This window comes from Bombina bombina, chromosome 1, assembly GCF_027579735.1.
Source record: "Bombina bombina isolate aBomBom1 chromosome 1, aBomBom1.pri, whole genome shotgun sequence".
Classification (NCBI taxonomy): Eukaryota; Metazoa; Chordata; class Amphibia; order Anura; family Bombinatoridae; genus Bombina; species Bombina bombina.
Window position 1 is genome coordinate 421,489,580 of NC_069499.1, and position 19,242 is coordinate 421,508,821.

The window sequence follows — 19,242 nt, forward strand, 5'->3', positions numbered from 1 at the left end:
GTCCATTTTGTCTCCACCCTTGTGTGAGTCCAGACCTACCAAGTGCCTACTTGTGTTTTGTTCCTTACTTTTGTGTATGACCCTGGCTTTGGCTTGCTGATTTCCTGGTTCCTGACTCCAGTTATTGTTCCTGCTCTATGTGTTTCCTAACCCGGCTCGGCTGACTAACCATTTTGGTATTTGTTCTCTGGTTTGGTATCAACTCGTCCTGGATTTCCCTATTGTTGTTTATTATTTTGTTTATTGCTATTTTACATAAAACCTTATTTTTACCTGCACTTTCCGTTTGGTTTCGTGGTTCCCTGACAAGTTGGAGCTAGAGAGCCAGCAAATTAAAGCAGCAAATCTCTGGGAATCCGCTTGAGTAAAAGCTTTCCAAAGGTTCAAAGGAATTACACAGGGCTGGAACTAAGACAGCAAAGAGGGGGAACTATATGTGACTTTTAGTTTTGCAGGATCTCTGGGAACAGGCGTGAAACTATCTTCCTCTCACTCCCTCAATTTCAGGTTCATGCTTACAGTGCCAAACGTAATGGTCTGGCTTAACAGCTTACAAGGCTCCACACATTTTTTTTTATTGCATACTGCCATGGCTTTTACTGAGAGGTTTTTTTATGAGCCTCGTCTTCTAAACATAACCTTCTTTAGCCCCAAGTGTAGATAAATAATGCAACATGCAATGTTCCCACTCTGCACATTATTTTGCTATGTAGATCTTCTACTTTAATGGAATGTTTCTTAAAAGAACATTTTTTTAATAACAATTATATCAAACAATTGATAGAGCAGCATATACACATATTGAAAATGTTGCCAGGAAAAAGTCAAAGCTATTTGAATTAAACATTGAAGCTAGGGTGTGGCTAGGAAGCGGCCATGATCGGTCTCAATAAATTAAGCTCCCAGTTTTTTGTTCATAATCTGCCACTTATTTCAGATAAACCACATAATTCCACGCTATAACTACAAGATTTATCTTCCTAAGTCTTTTCTGCCTCAAACAGTACCAAGCTCATCTAACCTTGGACCTTATCTAGCCCGAAGTGACTCAAGATGATGGTCTACATTGAATGTCACGGCACCCACCCCAGTATTCTGGGTTTAGAAGCTCACAATCTGTTGACACATTACCATATAACATCAAAAATATGGAGGAGTTCCACATCATTTTGCAGTCCCTGCTTGACAACTTTGAGACTAAGGACAATGCATTTACCGACCTCTCCACACTATGCCGAATTTCGAGCAGCAACAACACCATATGGCCTATTGAGAATCTGCCTACTAACAGTGGAAAAGGAGAATGGGAAGTACTGGGACAATTTGGGCCGCCCTCATACTGCTTAGACCTGAAAGAGGAGACACCACAGCAAGTAAGCATAGGGCACAGCAAGGGACAACTTCAAACAGCACACCATATCTCTGGGAAATCCAAAACTTATGGCTGCCACCCTGTGTGATGCGGCGGTCACCCAGTGCAAGGTCAGAAAATGGTGATCCTTGCTCCAGGGACAATGACTACTATGGAACGTATTCAAATATTAGCAAGTCCCAAAATCATACTAGAGGTCTCGATATCTCAGCCTATACTCACGGCTCCCTATTTCATCAATGGGAGATCTGGCAAGAACTTAGTCCCGATCTGTGCTATGAGCTCGGCGGCACCTCGATCATTAGATCTTCTCTTGAACGACCCACAACCGGAGTTGAGTATTGTTCCAATTATCCTGCTGGCTCCAATACTGTAATATACCTTTAAATCTTGCATACCTTTTGGAGAACTCTCCACCCACTTCCTGATTCACAGGTATTTATTGCTGCCTCCCTCTTATTAGCATTGCCTGATTATTGAAGGAAGTTTATTGAAGGAAGTATTGCTCTGTGTTTTTGGGTTAAACTAACTTTTATTAGTAGGACCTATTTTCAGCTCTAACTTCTTCACATTGAGAATTACTCACTACCAGATTGTAACCAAAGATTCAAGAGACAAAATAACATCAGGATTGCATTCGCAGATGCTCTGTGTCTTTCTGATCACCACTGCTCACCTGCAGACCCATTCGCATTACAACTCATCGAGGCTATACAACTAACCTTAGTTTCCAGTAACGCTGTTCACAAAGCTTGGCTCCTGCATAACAGTGTTTCTGCTTAGACACGTAATCAACACTTGTTATTTCAGCAGCACAATCAGATGTTCCCATTTGCATCAGACCGCAAGTATTGTTTCTTTATTTACTAACTTGGTACACTGTGAAATATTGTTGTTCTTACCTTATTTACAAATTACAACTTTAAAGGATTTGGACTACCTTTATTCTAATGTGCATTACTGAACCGAGCTGCAATCTGTATCTAAGTAATCTTTTAACAAACCTTAAGACTCTGCATTACTCTGCAACTAATACTTAGCTTGACATATTCCTTTGCTCAGATATGTAGCAGAATCATTACTCTGAGTATATTGCTCTATAATATTTAACCCTCTAATTAATGGAAATGTATTGTTTGGGTTAAAGGGACAGTCTAGTCCAAAATAAACTTTCATGATTTAGATAGAGCATGTCATTTTAAACAATTTTCCAATATACTTTATTCACCAAATTTGATTTATTCTCTTGGTATTCTTAGTTGAAAGCTAAAACTAGGAGGTTAATATGCTAATTTCTTAAACCTTGAAGGCCGCCTCTTTCTGAATGCATGTTGACAGTTTTATTTACCACTAGAGAGTGCTAGTTCATGTGTGTCATATAGTTAACACTGTGCTCATGCACGTTGAGTTACCTAGGAGCCAGCACTCATTGGCTAAAATGCAAGTTTGTCAAATGAACTGAAATAAGGGGCAGTTTGCAGAGGCTTAGATACAAGATAATCACAGAGGTAAAAAGTGTATGAATAGAACTGTGTTGGTTATGCAAAACTAGGGGATGGGTAATAAAGGGATTATCAATCTTTTAAAACAAGAACAATTCTGGTGTAGACTGTCCCTTTAATATCTCAAGAGCTACAAACACAAATTTATATATATTGGTAAATCGTTGACAAATACACAATATAGACTTGCAGAACTCTCTACTAGCTGAGCCGCTGGTCTTTTGATCTCTTAGAAGGGGCATAGACTGAACAATGATGCCTCCCTGGGCCTTGCAAGGGGAGCTCATATTCCCTTGTCTCCAACTAGTAATACTGGTATTAAGCCCAGATGAGATACTCAATGAACAGCACTTCTCCTCGCAATTTGGAAAGATTCTATTCAGCATGGCCCAATCCCTTACTAAGCGCTCAACTTTGTGTCTTAAAGTCAGTTTACCCTTCTATATATTTTACTATGTATATAGCCTTGCATGTATATACTATTCTCTATAGTGATAACCTAACTTCTTATATCCACTATTTAACTCTCCCTAAAATGGGATACATACCTAGGTTTATGTTATGTATTTTATGCTGCAGACTATTCATCTATTATTGGGTATAAATGTAGATCTATATAGACTGTATCAGCAATATACTCTGATTTACTACTATGAGTATTATATGTTAGCACTTATGCTCAATCTACATAGGGTTAATCCAGTAATAACACTTAACCAAAGTGCTGAAATACTCTGGTTTTCCTATTTTTGTATGCCAACATGTACACCTGTTAGGGGGTTAGTGAAACCTGAGATTGTTACTGACATTGTGCCTCTAACTGCTGTTAGTTTCAGGTTATAGCAACATGCCTGTAATAATGAGTTGTACATTATATTACAAAATCAGGACAATATCTCATCACGAGTGAGAGCAGAATCATAAAACTGTAGACTATGACAGCCTTTGGTTACATTTCACTCTAAAAGCCAGGGCAGAATGGTAGACTTTTCCTAGTTTACTTAGATTAAAACATTGAGCGTTACCTAATTCTCCCCTTTGCTTTTTTTCTTAATAACAGGTAGAAGGCAATATAAATGATATTCCACAGAGAGAGTAGTCAACTATTACAACATCATCCATAGGACTTACACCTCAATAGGTCTTGCATTTGTTAATAATAATCATAATTGTTCAGAATTATACACCCTTCACTCCTCCATACCTACAGCAGATCCACATAAACTCTATCAGATTACGAGTTGTGCGTTAAGGTAAAAAAAGCAGCGTTAACAGGTCCTAACGCTGCTTTTTTACACCCGCTGCTATTACGAGTCGTATAGGTGTACCGCACACTGACTTACGTAAACCCTTTTTTCTATGGGACTTCCATAGTTCTGGTATTACGAGTCTGTCCTGGGAGGCCAAAAAGTGAGCGGTACAGCCTCTACCGACAAGATCCGTAAAGCATCCTAAAGTCAGTAGTTATGAGTTTTACACTATAACGCTGTAGCATAAAACTCATAACTAAAGTGCTAAAAAGTACACTAACCCCCATAAACTACCTATTAACCCCTAAACCGAGGCCCTTCCGCATCGCAAACACTATAATAAAATGTTTAACCCCTAATCTGCTGCTATGGGCATCGCTGCCACTATAATAAACATATTAACCTCTAAACCGCCACACTCCCACCTCACAAACATTAGTTAAATATTATTAACCCCTAAACTGCCGCCCCTAACATCGCCGCCACCTACATTATACTTATTAACCCCTAATCTTCTGCTCCGGACATCGCCGCAACCTACATTATATTTATTAACCCCTAATCTGCTGCCCCCAACATCGCCGCCACTATTCTAAATTTATTAACCCTTTAAACTTAAGTATAACCCTATCACCCCTAACTTAAATATAATTTAAATAAATCTAAATAAAATTCCTATCATTAACTAAATTATTCCTATTTAAAACTAAATACTTACCTATAAAAAAAAACCTAAGTTAACTACAATATAACTAATAGTTACATTGTAGCTAGCTTAGGGTTTGTTTTTATTTTACAGGCAAGTTTGTATTTATTTTAACTAGGTAGAATAGTTACTAAATAGTTATTAACTATTTTATAACTACCTAGCTAAAATAAATACAAATTGACCTGTAAAATAAAACCTAACCTATGTTACAATAACACCTGACACTACACTACAATTAAATAAATTACCTACATTAAATACAATTAAATAAATTAAATGAAATTAGCTAAATCACAAAAAAACAAAACACTAAAGTAAAGAAAATATAAAACAAATTACAGATCTTTAAACTAATTACACCTAATCTAAGAGCCCTATCAAAAAAAGCCCCCCCAAAATAAAAAAAAAACCCTAGCCTAAACTAAACTACCAATAGCCCTTAAAAGGGCCTTTTGCGGGGCATTGCCCCAAAGAAATCAGCTCTTTTACCTGTAAAAAAATACAAACAACCCCCCCCAAGAGTAAAACCCCCCACCCACACAACCAACCCCCCCAAATAAAACCCTAACTAAAAAAACCTTAGCTCCCCATTGCCCTGAAAAGGGCATTTGGATGGGCATTGCCCTTAAAAGGGCATTTAGCTCTATTGCTGCCCAAAGCCCTAACATATAAAAATAAACCCATCCAATACACCCTTAAAAAATCCTAACACTAACCCCGAAGATTCACTTACCAGGAGAAGTCTTCATCCAAGTGGCAAGATGTCCTCAACGAAGCCAGCAGAAGTGGTCCTCCAGATGGGCAGAAGTGGTCCTCCAGACGACATCTTCTATCTTCATCCTTCTGACGCGGAGCGGCTCCATCTTCAAGACATCCGGTGCGGAGCATCCTCTTCAAATGACATCTTCTTCGGAATGAATATCACTTTAAGTGACGTCATCCAAGATGGCATCCCTTAGATTCTGATTGGCTGATAGAATTTTATCAGCAAATCGGAATTAAGGTAGAAAATATCCTATTGGCTGATGCCCTTTTCAGGGCAATGTGGAGCTTAGGTTTTTTAGTTAGGGTTTTATTTGGGGGGTTGGTTGTGTGGGTGGGGTTTTTACTGTTGGGAGGTGTTTGTATTTTTCTTTACAGGTAAAAGAGATTATTTCTTTGGGGCAATGTCCTGCAAAAGGCCCTTTTAAGGGCTATTTGTAGTTTATTGTAGGCTAGGGTTTTTTTTATTTTGGGCGGTGCTTTTTTTTTTTGATATGGCTCTTAGATTAGGTGTAATTAGTTTAAAGATCTGTAATTTGTTTTTTATTTTCTGTAATTTAGTGTTTGTTTGTTTTTGTGATTTAGCTAATTTTTTGTGATTTAGCTAATTCAAGTGTCAGTAAACCTAAAAAATAATGTTATATAATTCTGCACATAGTGCAGAATTATATAACATTATTTTAGTGCTATCGTTCTAAAAGCTTTTTTTTCCCTTTTAATTTTTTTTAAAAATATGTCCGTTTTTCAGACCCGCTCTCTGTACGCTGCCGAGCGGGTCTGTTTTTTTTACACAGCGCATCGGGCCAGCTGTATAGTCACAGCCCGGGCCGACCGTGCCATAACATTAAGTGCAGCTCGCTCCTGCTCTGTCTGGTCGGGTCGGGCCGTGACTATACAGCTGGCCCGATGCGCTGTGTAAAAAAAACAGACCCGCTCAGCAGAGAGCAGAGAGCGGGTCTGTAAAACAGGCATATTTTAAAAAAATTAAAAGGGAAAAAAGCTTTTATAACGTTAGCACTAAAATAATGTTATATAATTCTGCACTATGTGCAGAATTATATAACATTATTTTTTAGGTTTACTGCCCCTTCAATTAAATTTATTATATTGTATTTAATGTATGTAATTTATTAAATTGTAGTGTAGTGTTGGGTGTTATTGTAACATAGGTTAGGTTTTATTTTACAGGTCAATTTGTATTTATTTTAGCTAGGTAGTTATTAAATAGTTAATAACTATTTAGTAACTATTCTACCTAGTTAAAATAAATACAAACTTGCCTATAAAATAAAAACAAACCCTAAGCTAGCTACAATGTAACTATTAGTTATATTATAGCTAGTTTAGGGTTTATTTTATAGATAAGTATTTAGTTTTAAATAGGAATAATTTAGTTAATGATAGAAATTTTATTTAGATTTATTTAAATTGTATTTAAGTTAGGGGGTGTTAGGGTTAGACTTAGATTTAGGGGTTAATACATTTAATATAGTGGTGGCGACGTTGGGGGCGGCAGATTAGGGGTTAATAAGTGTAGGTAGGTTGCGGCGACATTGGGGGCAGGAGATTAAGGGTTAATAAATATAATGTAGGTGTTGGCGATGTTGGGGCAGCAGATTAGGGGTTAATAAGTGTAATGTAGGTAGCGGCGGTGTCCGGAGCAGCAGATTAGGGGTTAATAAGAATAATGTAGGTGTCGGCGATGCCGTGGGCAGCAGATTAGGGGTTAATAAGTGTAAGATTAGGGGGGTTTCGACTCGGGGTTCATGTTAGGGTGTTAAGTGTAAACATAAAATGTGTTTCCCCATAGGAATCAATGGAGCTGCGTTACTGAGCTTTTTGCTGCTTTTTTGCAGGTGTTAGACTTTTTCTCCGCTGGCTCTCCCCATTGATGTCTATGGGGAAATCATGCACGAGCACGTACGACCAGCTCACCACTGACTTAAGCAGCGCTGGTATTGGAGTGCGGTATGGAGCACGATTTTGCTCTACGCTCACTTCTTGCCTTTTAACGCCTGGTTTGTAAAAACCCGTAATACCAGCGCTGTAGGGAAGTGAGCGGTGAAAAAAAACTGCTCATTAGCACTGCACAGCTCATAACGAAAAACTCGTAATCTGGCCGTATGTTTCCCAAACCTTACTATACAATTACCACATGGGGTCACTAATGCATATACTATCTCACAAGATGCAATGATGTCATGTATTTCTATGCATCAACCCCTGCATTGTTTATTCTGTATTGAAAGAGTTAAAACATGGTTTCAGAGTGACCGTTTGTACCATTAAATTGAGGATTTATACTTTCATAATTTATTATATTCAGCTAGTTAAGTTACATTTCATGGCCGTGGCTGTATTTATCATTAGAGTTCCTTGTTATGTAATATATGTGTACTAGGGCCCATGAGCGAACCTCTGAGAAGTAAGAGGAACTAATAATAAAAATAAGGAGGTTACAATTTAGGGATCTTGGACCTTCGTAAGTTATTTCAGTTGTGCTATTTTGCTTGACATTTTTTAGCTTTATGTTAAATAATCAGACATCTACTGTCTAGTGCCTAGTAATTATAATGGGCAGTTGTCTATTCTTCTATTTTGTCAAATGTGTGATTATTGTTAACTCTAATAGCCTCAATAAAAAACTTTTAGAAAAAATAACATTTGAAGCTAATACTACAGTATTGGTTTTGTACTTTTTACTAATCCTCACTGGCTGATAAGGCTGACTGATTCTGCTTTACTGGTAGAGAGAGACAAGAAAATCTTTTATTTAGGAGCATCTCATGGGTTTAAAAAAAAAAAAGGAAATTTAATTTATTTTGAAATCCCTCTTTTTGATGAAACAAAGAAAAACATTGATTACAATGTCCCTTTAAGTGTTACTGCTTCACTAATTGCAGGTGCGACATCTGTGTGAGCATCATTCATTCAAAACCAGCAATTTTCTTTATAAGCTCCTGCGCAGCACTGATAAATGATTACTGGGTTTTGAAGTTTAAGTCTTTATTGATTTTTTTGTACTATTATTGTACTCATTTATTGAGGTACATGTTATTGGATTTCATTTTTACTGACAAATATATATAGAAATATAGCAAGATAACAAGTAATGTCATAAATAATCAGCTATATGACTTTCTACAGAACCAAACACAGATATACAATCATATTTAACTTTCTGCAGCCCTGCAATTGTTATCCTTTGTTATGACTATAAAAAATGTGGACTTTAGTATATGAGCATATTATTATGTCTAATTGTCTATCATACCCATTGCAGAGCAGCTGTGGGCAGTCAATTCATTACGCCCTAAAAGCAGGCTCTAGCACACCTAGCAGCAATCTGTTTTTGTTATATTGTATAATCTCTAAATTCATTTAAAAAATATAATCATATGTTAGTTTCTAAACTTAATTTGATGCCATAGAATTTTTTTTTTAGAACCACATGTAATGTATACGAGTGCAAATATTCTATGCGAATGCAGAAATGTTTTATATCAATTATTATAACCATGTATTTATATAGAGCCAATAGAAGCTAGAATTTTTATGATGACATTTTACAGATATCAAGCATCTCACAATAAACAATTTCTTCCAATTTTTTAAATAAGATTATTAGAAATAAAAAAATGTTAGTGAGGGCGCTCACCAGCTAAAGATATCTTTTACTTGATCTTAGACAGTCCTCGCAAAAAAACAGGATGATCAAGATTATATGTTACCTCCAAAGGTTCAGATCCTCTTAGGCACAGTCTCTGTGAAATAATTTGTACCTGTGCTTCTTGGCTGGGATGTAATTCCGGGAGTGTAAACTACTCCGTTGCTCCTCTTAAATGGATCCTCTTAGACACAGTCTCTGTAAATTAATTTGTACCTGTGTTCCTTGGCTGTGGTGTGATTCCGCTAGTGTAAACTACTCCGTTGCTCCTCTTAAATGGATCCTCTTAGACACAGTCTCTGTAAATTAATTTGTACCTGTGTTCCTTGGCTGTGGTGTGATTCCGGGAGTGTAAACTACTCCATTGCTCCTCTTAACTGGATCCTCTTAGACACAGTCTCTGTAAATTAATTTGTACCTGTGTTCCTTGGCTGTGGTGTGATTCCGGGAGTGTAAACTACTCTGTTGCTCCTCTTAACTGGATCCTCTTAGACACAGTCTCTGTAAATTAATTTGTACCTGTGTTCCTTGGCTGTGGTGTGATTCCGGGAGTGTAAACCATTCCGTGCTCCTTCAGATGTTGTTGTTGCGGCCGCTAGTTTAACCCACGTGACCGATGGCATCTGTCACAGGTGACACTCGTCAATCGTCTGTCCTCAGGTGTCTACAGCTGAAATAGAGTGATATCGATGACAGTAAACTGCTATCCTCGAAAATATTAATCCAGAAGTCCAACTTAGCTCCTGCACTTAGTACCTTGCACGCAGGCTAACTAAGATGTTTACTAGTAGCATACAGTGGGGCAAAAAAGTATTTAGTCAGCCACCAATTGGGCAAGTTCTCCCACTTAAGAAGATGAGAGAGGCCTGTAATTTTCATCATAGGTATACCTCAACTATGAGAGACAAAATGTGGAAACAAATCCAGACAATCACATTGTCTGATTTGGAAAGAATTTATTTGCAAATTATGGTGGAAAATAAGTATTTGGTCAATATCAAAAGTTCATCTCAATACTTTGTTATATATCCTTTGTTGGCAATGACAGAGGTCAAACGTTTTCTGTAAGTCTTCACAAGGTTGTCACACACTGTTGCTGGTATGTTGGCCCATTCCTGCATGCAGATCTCCTCTAGAGCAGTGATGTTTTGAGGCTGTCGCTAGGCAACACAGACTTTCAACTCCCTCCAAAGGTTTTCTAGGGGGTTGAGATCTGGAGACTGGCTACGCCACTCCAGGAACTTGAAATGCTTCTTACGAAGCCACTCCTTTGTTGCCCGGGTGGTGTGTTTGGGATCATTGTCATGCTGAAAGATCCAGACACGTTTCATCTTCAATGCCCTTGCTGATGGAAGGAGGTTTGCACTCAAAATTTCACGATACATGGCCCCATTCATTCTTTCATGTACACGGATCAGTCACCCTGTTCCCTTTGCAGAGAAACAGCCCCAAAGCATGATGTTGCCACCCCCATGCTTCACAGTAGGTATGGTGTTCTTTGGTTACAGCTAAGCATTCTCTCTCCTCCAAACACGACGAGTTGTGTTTCTACCAAACAGTTCTACTTTGGTTTCATCTGACCATATGACATTCTCCCAATCCACTTCTGGATCATCCAAATGCTCTCTAGCATACTTCAGACGGCCCGGACATGTACTGGCTTAAGCAGGGGGGCACATCTGGCACTGCAGGATCTGAGTCCCTGGCGGCGTAGTGTGTTACTGATGGTAGCCTTTGTTATGTTGGTCCCAGCTCTCTGCAGGTCATTCACTAGGTCCCCCTGTGTGGTTCTGGGATGTTTGCTCACCGTTCTTGTGATCATTTTGACCCCACAGGGTGAGGTCTTGCATGGAGCCCCAGATCGAAGGAGATTATCAGTGGTCTTGTATGTCTTCCATTTTCTAATTATTGCTCCCACAGTTGATTTCTTCACACCAAGCTGCTTGCCTATTGCAGATTCAGTCTTCCCAGCCTGGTGCAGGTCTACAATTTTGTTTCTGGTGTCCTTCGACAGCTCTTTGGTCTTCACCATAGTGGAGTTTGAAGTGTGACTGTTTGAGGTTGTGGACAGGTGTCTTTTATACTGATAACAAGTTCAAACAGGTGCCATTAATATAGGTAATGAGTGAAGGACGGAGCCTCTTAAAGAAGAAGATACAGGTCTGTGAGAGCCAGAAATCTTGCTTGTTTGTAGGTGACCAAATACTTATTTTCCACCATAATATGCAAATAAATTCTTTCCAAATCAGACAATGTGATTGTCTGGATTTATTTCCATATGTTGTCTCTCATAGTTGAGGTATACCTATGATGAAAATTACAGGCCTCTCTCATCTTCTTAAGTGGGAGAACTTGCACAATTGGTGGCTGACTAAATACTTTTTTGCCCCACTGTATATAGAGAATGAACCCGGGTTAAAAAAAGTCCCAAAAAATAGAACAATTATTGTGATTATACACTTTACTATTTGCCACTGCTTTCGACGTGTTTCACCCTTTTCAGGGCTTTATCAAGATAAGTGTGGCATGTTGAGTGTTTTCTTATAAGTGGTCCTCTTGTGTTTTATTGGTTGGGTGTTCATTGGTGCATTGCTGATTGATTGTTGATTGCCTAAGATAAAGGTGCTATTGGCACTTTTTGGGTTAAGGTAGTATAAGAATTATTCTGAAGGATAAATTGCAAATTCTATTCAAATCGGTATATACCTTACATAAATACAGTTTTAAAACAAGAATTGATAACCCCAAAAAAGAAGTAAACATATAAGTACATATAAAAACATATAACATTCTTTAAATCTATAATAATATAACTAGTGTATGTGTATCACAACATTTATCTAATAGAGTGGAATTATTTAAAAAGAAAAGGTAATAGGTCAAATTCGGAGTTGAGACCTTTAGGAAATAAATTGTCAAACTTATAAATCAACTCAGCCTCCTTGATGAGTAGTGTCTTCTCTATATTCCCTTCTCTGTCTCCAGTGACCTTTTACCCTGTCAACGCCCCATTTTAATTTTTATTTCTAATACCATTAAGAAAACTCCCAATTTCCATCTGATAGAAGACCTTTTCTTAATGTGTTGTCTTATCTGAATTTGATTACTGCTAAATCTATCTGTTTTTTTTTTAACATTTTCTTATGGTGCGTCACTGTCTTCACTGTTTAAAGTGGAAAACAAATCACACACATTCTAGCATTGTGTTTGAATTTATGTAACTCAACAGCATTATCCATTTTAAAACTTCCTTTCCCCTGTTTATATATTTATAGCCTTTTATCTTTTTAATTTTTTTTCTTTGTCCTTAAGATTCTCACTGTCCTGTTGTCAATAGTGATGTGTGCTAACCTAAAAATTTCGGTTCGCGAACAGCGAACGCGAACTTCACCAAAAATTTGCGAACCGGCGAACCGCTCGAACCCCCATTGACTTCAATGGGCAGGCAAAATTTTAAACCCACAGGGACTCTTTCTGGCCACAATAGTGATGGAAAAGTTGTTTCAAGGGGACTAACACCTGGACTGTGGCATGCCGGAGGGGGATCCATGGCAAAACTCCCATGGAAAATTACATAGTTGATGCAGAGTCTGTTTTTAAGCCACAAAGGGCATAAATCACCTAACATTCCTAAATTGTTTGGAATAACGTGCTTTAAAACATCAGGTATGATGTTGTATTGATCAGGTAGCGTAAGGGTTACGCCCGCTTCACAGTGACAGACCAAACTCCCCGTATAAAGGGACAGTCTACACCAGAATTGTTATTGTTTTAAAAGATAGATAATCCCTTTATTACCCATTTCCCAGTTTTGCATAACTAACACATTTATAATAATATACTTTTAACCTCTGTGATTATCTTGTATCTAAGCCTCTGCAAACTGCCCCTTTTTTCAGTTCTTTTGACAGACTTGCAGTCTAGCCAATCAGTGCCTGCTCCCAGATAACTTCTCGCGCACGAGCACAGTGTTATCTATATGAAATACGTGAATTAACACCCTCTAGTGGTGAAAAACTGTTAAAATGCAATCTGAAAGAGGTGGGCTTCAAGGTCTAAGAAATTAGCATATGAACCTCCCAGGTTAAGTTTTCAACTAAGAATACTAAGAGAACAAAGCAAAATTGGTGATAAAAGTAAACTGGAAAATTGTTTAAAATTACATGCTCTATCTGAATCATGAAAGTTTATTTTGGCCTAGACTGTCCCTTTAACGCACCTCAAACAATCGCAAACAGTCCATTTGCACAACCGCAAACTCCCCATTTGCACAAGGTTGGATACCAAGCTAGCCATGTCCGGTTCCTTGTCTTCACTGATGTCATTGAAGGTCTCTTCCTCCACCCAGCCACGTACAACACCAACAAGCCCCCTGGGACACCTGCTGTGTTTGGTCTTCCACCTCCTCAAAGCCACCTTCCTCCTCTGACTCCTCTTCTTCAGACTCCTCTCTCTGCATTGCCTCTCTCTGCGTTATTATAATGTGTGTTAAGTAGTACTATTCCTATCAGTTTAATCCCTGTTATATCCCCTATCAGGGGACGTGTATATGGCATGGATTTTAGGAACCGGGAGATGGAAAAAGATGCTTGGTCGGTCCTCCTACTTCAAATTTGGGGCACTGCTTGTGCAATCTAATGTGCCACCAGGTATAAGTGGTATGTTAAGTAGTACTATTCCTATCAGTTTAATCCCTGTTATGTGCCTTTTTTATTGGTTTGGTTTTTGAAGCCACAGTGCTGCACCAGAGGCCAGAAAAATTAGGCATGTACACATGCCTGAAAAATTAGGTATTGTTGCAGCCGCCAGAAAAATTGATGTTTGTTTCCCAGGCAGAAAGTGCCCTAAAACATTGCGGCAAGAACCCTAGTTGGTGGCGGATAAGTCACGCAAGTCATCCGGCATTCAAAGATAAAATACAGCAGCGTGTGGACCATTTTTAGCCCAAGGCAGCTCATCTTAAAGTCATCAGGCCTTTTTTACTCTAATGTATTGCCCAATGTCAGTCCCTTCGGGATCCATCCCTCATTTATCTTAATAAAGGTGAGGTAATCTAGACTTTTTTGACCTAGGTGACTTCTCTTCTCAGTCACAATACCTCCTGCTGCACTGAAGGTCCTTTCTGACAGGACACTTGAAGCGGGGCAGGCCAGAAGTTCTATTGCAAATTGGGATAGCTCAGGCCACAGGTCAAGCCTGCACACCCAGTAGTCAAGGGGTTCATCGCTACTCTGAGTGTCGAGATCTGCAGTTAAGGCGAGGTAGTCTGCTACCTGTCAGTCGAGTCATTCTCTGAGGGTGGACCCCGAAGGGCTGTGGCGATGCATAGGAGTTAAAAAGCTCCGCGTGTCCTCCATCAACAACACGTCTGTAAAGCGTCCTGTCCTTGCCGGCGTGGTTGTGGGAGTCGTAGGATTATTTTCACCTCTTCCCCTGTTAGATTCCCGTTGTGCTGTGACATCACCCTTATACGCTGTGTAAAGCATACTTTTTAATTTAGTTTGGAACTGCTGCATCCTTTCCGACTTGCGGTAATTTGGTAACATTTCAGGCACTTTATGCTTATACCGGGGGTCTAGTAGCGTGGACACCCAGTACAGGTCATTCTCCTTCAGCTTTTTTATACGAGGGTCTCTCAACAGGCACGACAGCATGAAAGACCCCATTTGCACAAGGTTGGATGCTGAGCTACTCATGTCCCGTTCCTCGTCCTCAGTGATCTCACTAAAGGTATCTTCTTCCCCCAGCCACGTACAACACCACGGGTACCAGATAGGTGACAACGAGCACCCTGGGATGCCTGTTGTGGTTGGTCTTCCTCCTCCTCCTCAAAGCCACATTCCTCCTCTGACTCCTCTTCCTCACAATCCTCTTCCAGTGTTGCCGCTGATCCAGCAAGCGATGCTGATAAGGCTGTTTCTGGTGGTGATGGTGAGTGGTTATGGTGACCACGAACTCTTCCTCTTCACGCTCATCTAGCACTCTTCGCAGGGCATGCTCCAGGAAGAAAACAAATGGTATGATGTCGCTGATGGTGCCTTCGGTGCGACTGACTAGGTTTGTCACCTCCTCAAAAGGATGCATGAGCCTACAGGCATTGCGCATTAGCGCCCAGTAACGTGGGGAAAAAATTCCCATCTCCGCAGAGGCTGTCCTAGCACCCCAGTCATACAAATTCTCGTTAACGGCTTTTTCTTGTTGGAGCAGGCGGTCGAACATTAGAGTGTTGAATTCCAATGTGTCGGGCTGACGCAAATCAATCGCCTCACTGGAATTTTGTTTTGCCGCTGGATATCGGAAAAGTGCGCCATGGCCGTGTAGGAATGCCTCAAATGGCCACACACCTTCCTGGCCTGCTTCAGGACGTCCTGTAAGCCTGGGTACTTATGCACAAAGTGTTGTACGACCAGATTACACACATGTGCCATGCACGGCACATGTGTCAACTTGCCGAATTTCAATGCCGCCACCAAATTACTTCCGTTGTCAGAAACCACTTTGCCGATCTCCAGTTGGTGCGGAGTCAGCCACTGTTCCACCTGTGCGTTCAGGGTGGACAGGAGTGCTGTTCCGGTGTGACTCTCTACTTTCAGGCAAGTCAACCCCAAGACGGCGTGACACTGCCGTATCCGGGATGTGGAATAGTACCTGATGAGCTGGGGGGTTGCCGTTGATGTGGAGCAAGACGCAGCAGCAGAAGAGGACTCAGCCGAGGAAGAGGTTATGGAAGAGGATGGAGTAGGAGGAGTAGAGGAGGTGGCAGCAGGCCTGCCTGAAAGTTGTGGCGGTGTCACCAACTCCCCTGCAGAGCCACGCATTCGATGCTTGGCAGCCGTCAGCAGGTTTACCCAATGTGCAGTGTAGGTGATATACCTGCCCTGACCATGCTTTGCAGACTAGCTATCAGTGGTCAGATGGACCCTTGCCCCAACACTGTGTGCCAGTACAGGTTGGGGATTGCCTTTTGTGCAAAGAAATTTTGGCCGGGTACCTTCCACTGTGGTGTCCCAATAGCTACAAATTGTTTGAACACCTCAGACTCCACCAGCTTGTATGGTAAAAGCTGGCGGGCTAAGAGTTCAGACAAGCCAGCTGTCAGACGCCGTGCAAGGGGGTGACTTTGGGACATTGGCTTCTTACGCTCAAACATGTCCTTGACAGACACCTGACTGTGGGCAGATGAGTAGGAACTGCTATGGAAGAGAGACGGAGTGGCGGATGGTTGAGATGGGGCAAGGAGGACAGCAGTGGTTGACGTGGCTGAAGATGCTGGACCAGGAGGAGGATGGTGGCTTTGAGTTTGTGTGCTGCTTCTACTCATGTGTTCATCCCATAGGCATTTGTGATGTGAGATCATGTGCCTTTGCAAAGCAGTTGTACCTAGGTGGGTGTTGGACTTCCCACGACTCAATTTCTTTTGGCACAGGTCGCTGTTGTCAGAGGCAGACACACAAAAAAAATGCCACACTGCTGAGCTCTGCGATGACGGCATTCTGGTGGTGGCAACAGCATGCGTTGATTGGTGTGCTGTCTGGCTGACCCCGGGTGCCGATGCATGCTGTCTGACTGTGCCACTAGCTCCTTGCGACGACATCCTCCTGCTTCCAACTCATCTCCTCCTCCTCTCTGTCTCCCCATCTGAACGTTCCCCCTCTTCTTCTCTTCTAGCGGGCACCCACGAGACATCCATGTACGCATCATCATCAACCGCTTCACTTGTATCTGACAAATCAACAAAGGAAGCAGCAGCGGGTACAACATCATCATCATCACACCGTACGTCCATGTCTGTAATGCTGCCTGACTGAGACATATCACTGTTATCTACATCCTCTGTCAATGATGGTTGTGCATCACTCATTTCTTCAAACTGATGTGTCAATAACTCCTCTGACAGATCAAGTGAAGCGGCTGTGGTGCTAGTGTTGGTGGTGGTGGCAGGCGGGCGAGTGGTCACTTGAGAGGTGCCCGAAGCTAAGCTGGAGGTTAATGGTGCTCAAGGTTCCAAGCGGAAGCTGTAGAAGATTGGGTGTCCTGTTTTAGCCAGTCAACTAGGTCCTCCTCAGAACTTTTCACGTTCATGGTACGTGGCCTCTGAACACTGGGCATTATTGTAGGGTCAAAGGGAATCACAGCACCACAACCACGATGGCACCTGCGGGGTGGCCTGCCTCTGCCTGTCATTTTTTTTTTAAATGTACACTTACATTACTATTAAACAAAATATGAGTGGTGCCACTGGGCAAGTGGGCACAGTATACGCTGTGAGCCTGACACAAAAAAGCAGACTGATGTTTCACAATCCAAAAAGTTTATTTTTTTTAAATGTACACTTACACTACTATTAAACAAGATATGAGTGGTGGCACTGGTTGGCAAGTGGGCCTGGCACACACGCTGGCAGGCAGGCAACTGCAATTAGATTACACTAGCAGACTGATGTTCCACAGTCAAAAAGTTTTTTTAAAAAATATTTACACTACTGTTACAACAGATATGAGTGGTGGCACTATTTGGCAAGTGGGCCTGGCACACACGCTGGCAACTACATTTAGATTACACTAGCAGACTGATGTTTCACAGTCAAAAAAGTGCCACACTGCTGAGCTCTGCGATGACGGCATTCTGGTGGTGGCAACAGCATGCGTTGATTGGCGTGCTGTCTGGCTGACCCCGGGTGCCGATGCATGCTGTCTGACTGTGCCACTAGCTCCTTGCGACGACCTCCTCCTGCTTCCAACTCATCTCCTCCTCCTCTCTGTCTCCCCATCTGAACTTTACCCCTCTTCTTCTTCTCTTCTAGTGGGCACCCACGTGACATCCATGGACGCATCATCATCAACCGCTTCACTTGTATCTGACAAATCAACAAAGGAAGCAGCAGCGGGTACAACATCATCATCATCACACCGTACGTCCATGTCTGTAATGCTGCCTGACTGAGACATATCACTGTTATCTACATCCTCTGTCAATGATGGTTGCACATCACTCATTTCTTCAAACTGATGTGTCAATAACTCCTCTGACAGATCAAGTGAAGCGGCTGTGGTGCTAGTGTTGGTGGTGGCGGCAGGCGGGCGAGTGGTCACTTGAGAGGTGCCCGAAGCTAAGCTGGAGGTTAATGGTGCTCAAGGTTCCGAGCGGAAGCTGTAGAAGATTGGGTGTCCTGTGTTAGCCAGTCAACTAGGTCCTCCTCAGAACTTTTCACGTTCATGGTACGTGGCCTCTGAACACTGGGCATTATTGTAGGGTCAAAGGGAATCACAGCACCACGACCACGACGGCACCTGCGGGGTGGCCTGCCTCTGCCTGTCATTTTTTTTTTAAATTTACACTTACACTACTATTAAACAAAATATGAGTGGTGCCACTGGGCAAGTGGGCACAGTATACGCTATGCGCCTGACACAAAAAAGCAGACTGATGTTTCACAATCCAAAAAGTTTATTTTTTTTAAATGTACACTTACACTACTATTAAACAAGATATGAGTGGTGGCACTAGTTGGCAAGTGGGCCTGGCACACACGCTGGCAGGCAGGCAACTGCAATTAGATTACACTAGCAGACTGATGTTCCAAAGTCAAAAAAGTTTTTTTTTAAAATATTTACACTACTGTTACAACAGATATGAGTGGTGGCACTAGTTGGCAAGTGGGGCTGGCACACACGCTGGCAGGCAGGCAACTGCAATTAGATTACACCAGCAGACTGATGTTTCACAGTCAAAAAAGTTTTTTAAAAAAAATATTTACACTACTGTTACAACAGATATGAGTGGTGGCACTAGTTGGAAAGTGGGCCTGGCACACACTCTGGCAGGCAGGTAACTGCAATTAGATTACACTAGCAGACAAAGTTTTTAAAAAAATATTTACACTACTGTTACAACAGATATGAGTGGTGGCACTAGTTGGCAAGTGGGCCTGGCACACACGCTGGCAGGCAGGCAACTGCAATTAGATTACACTAGCAGAC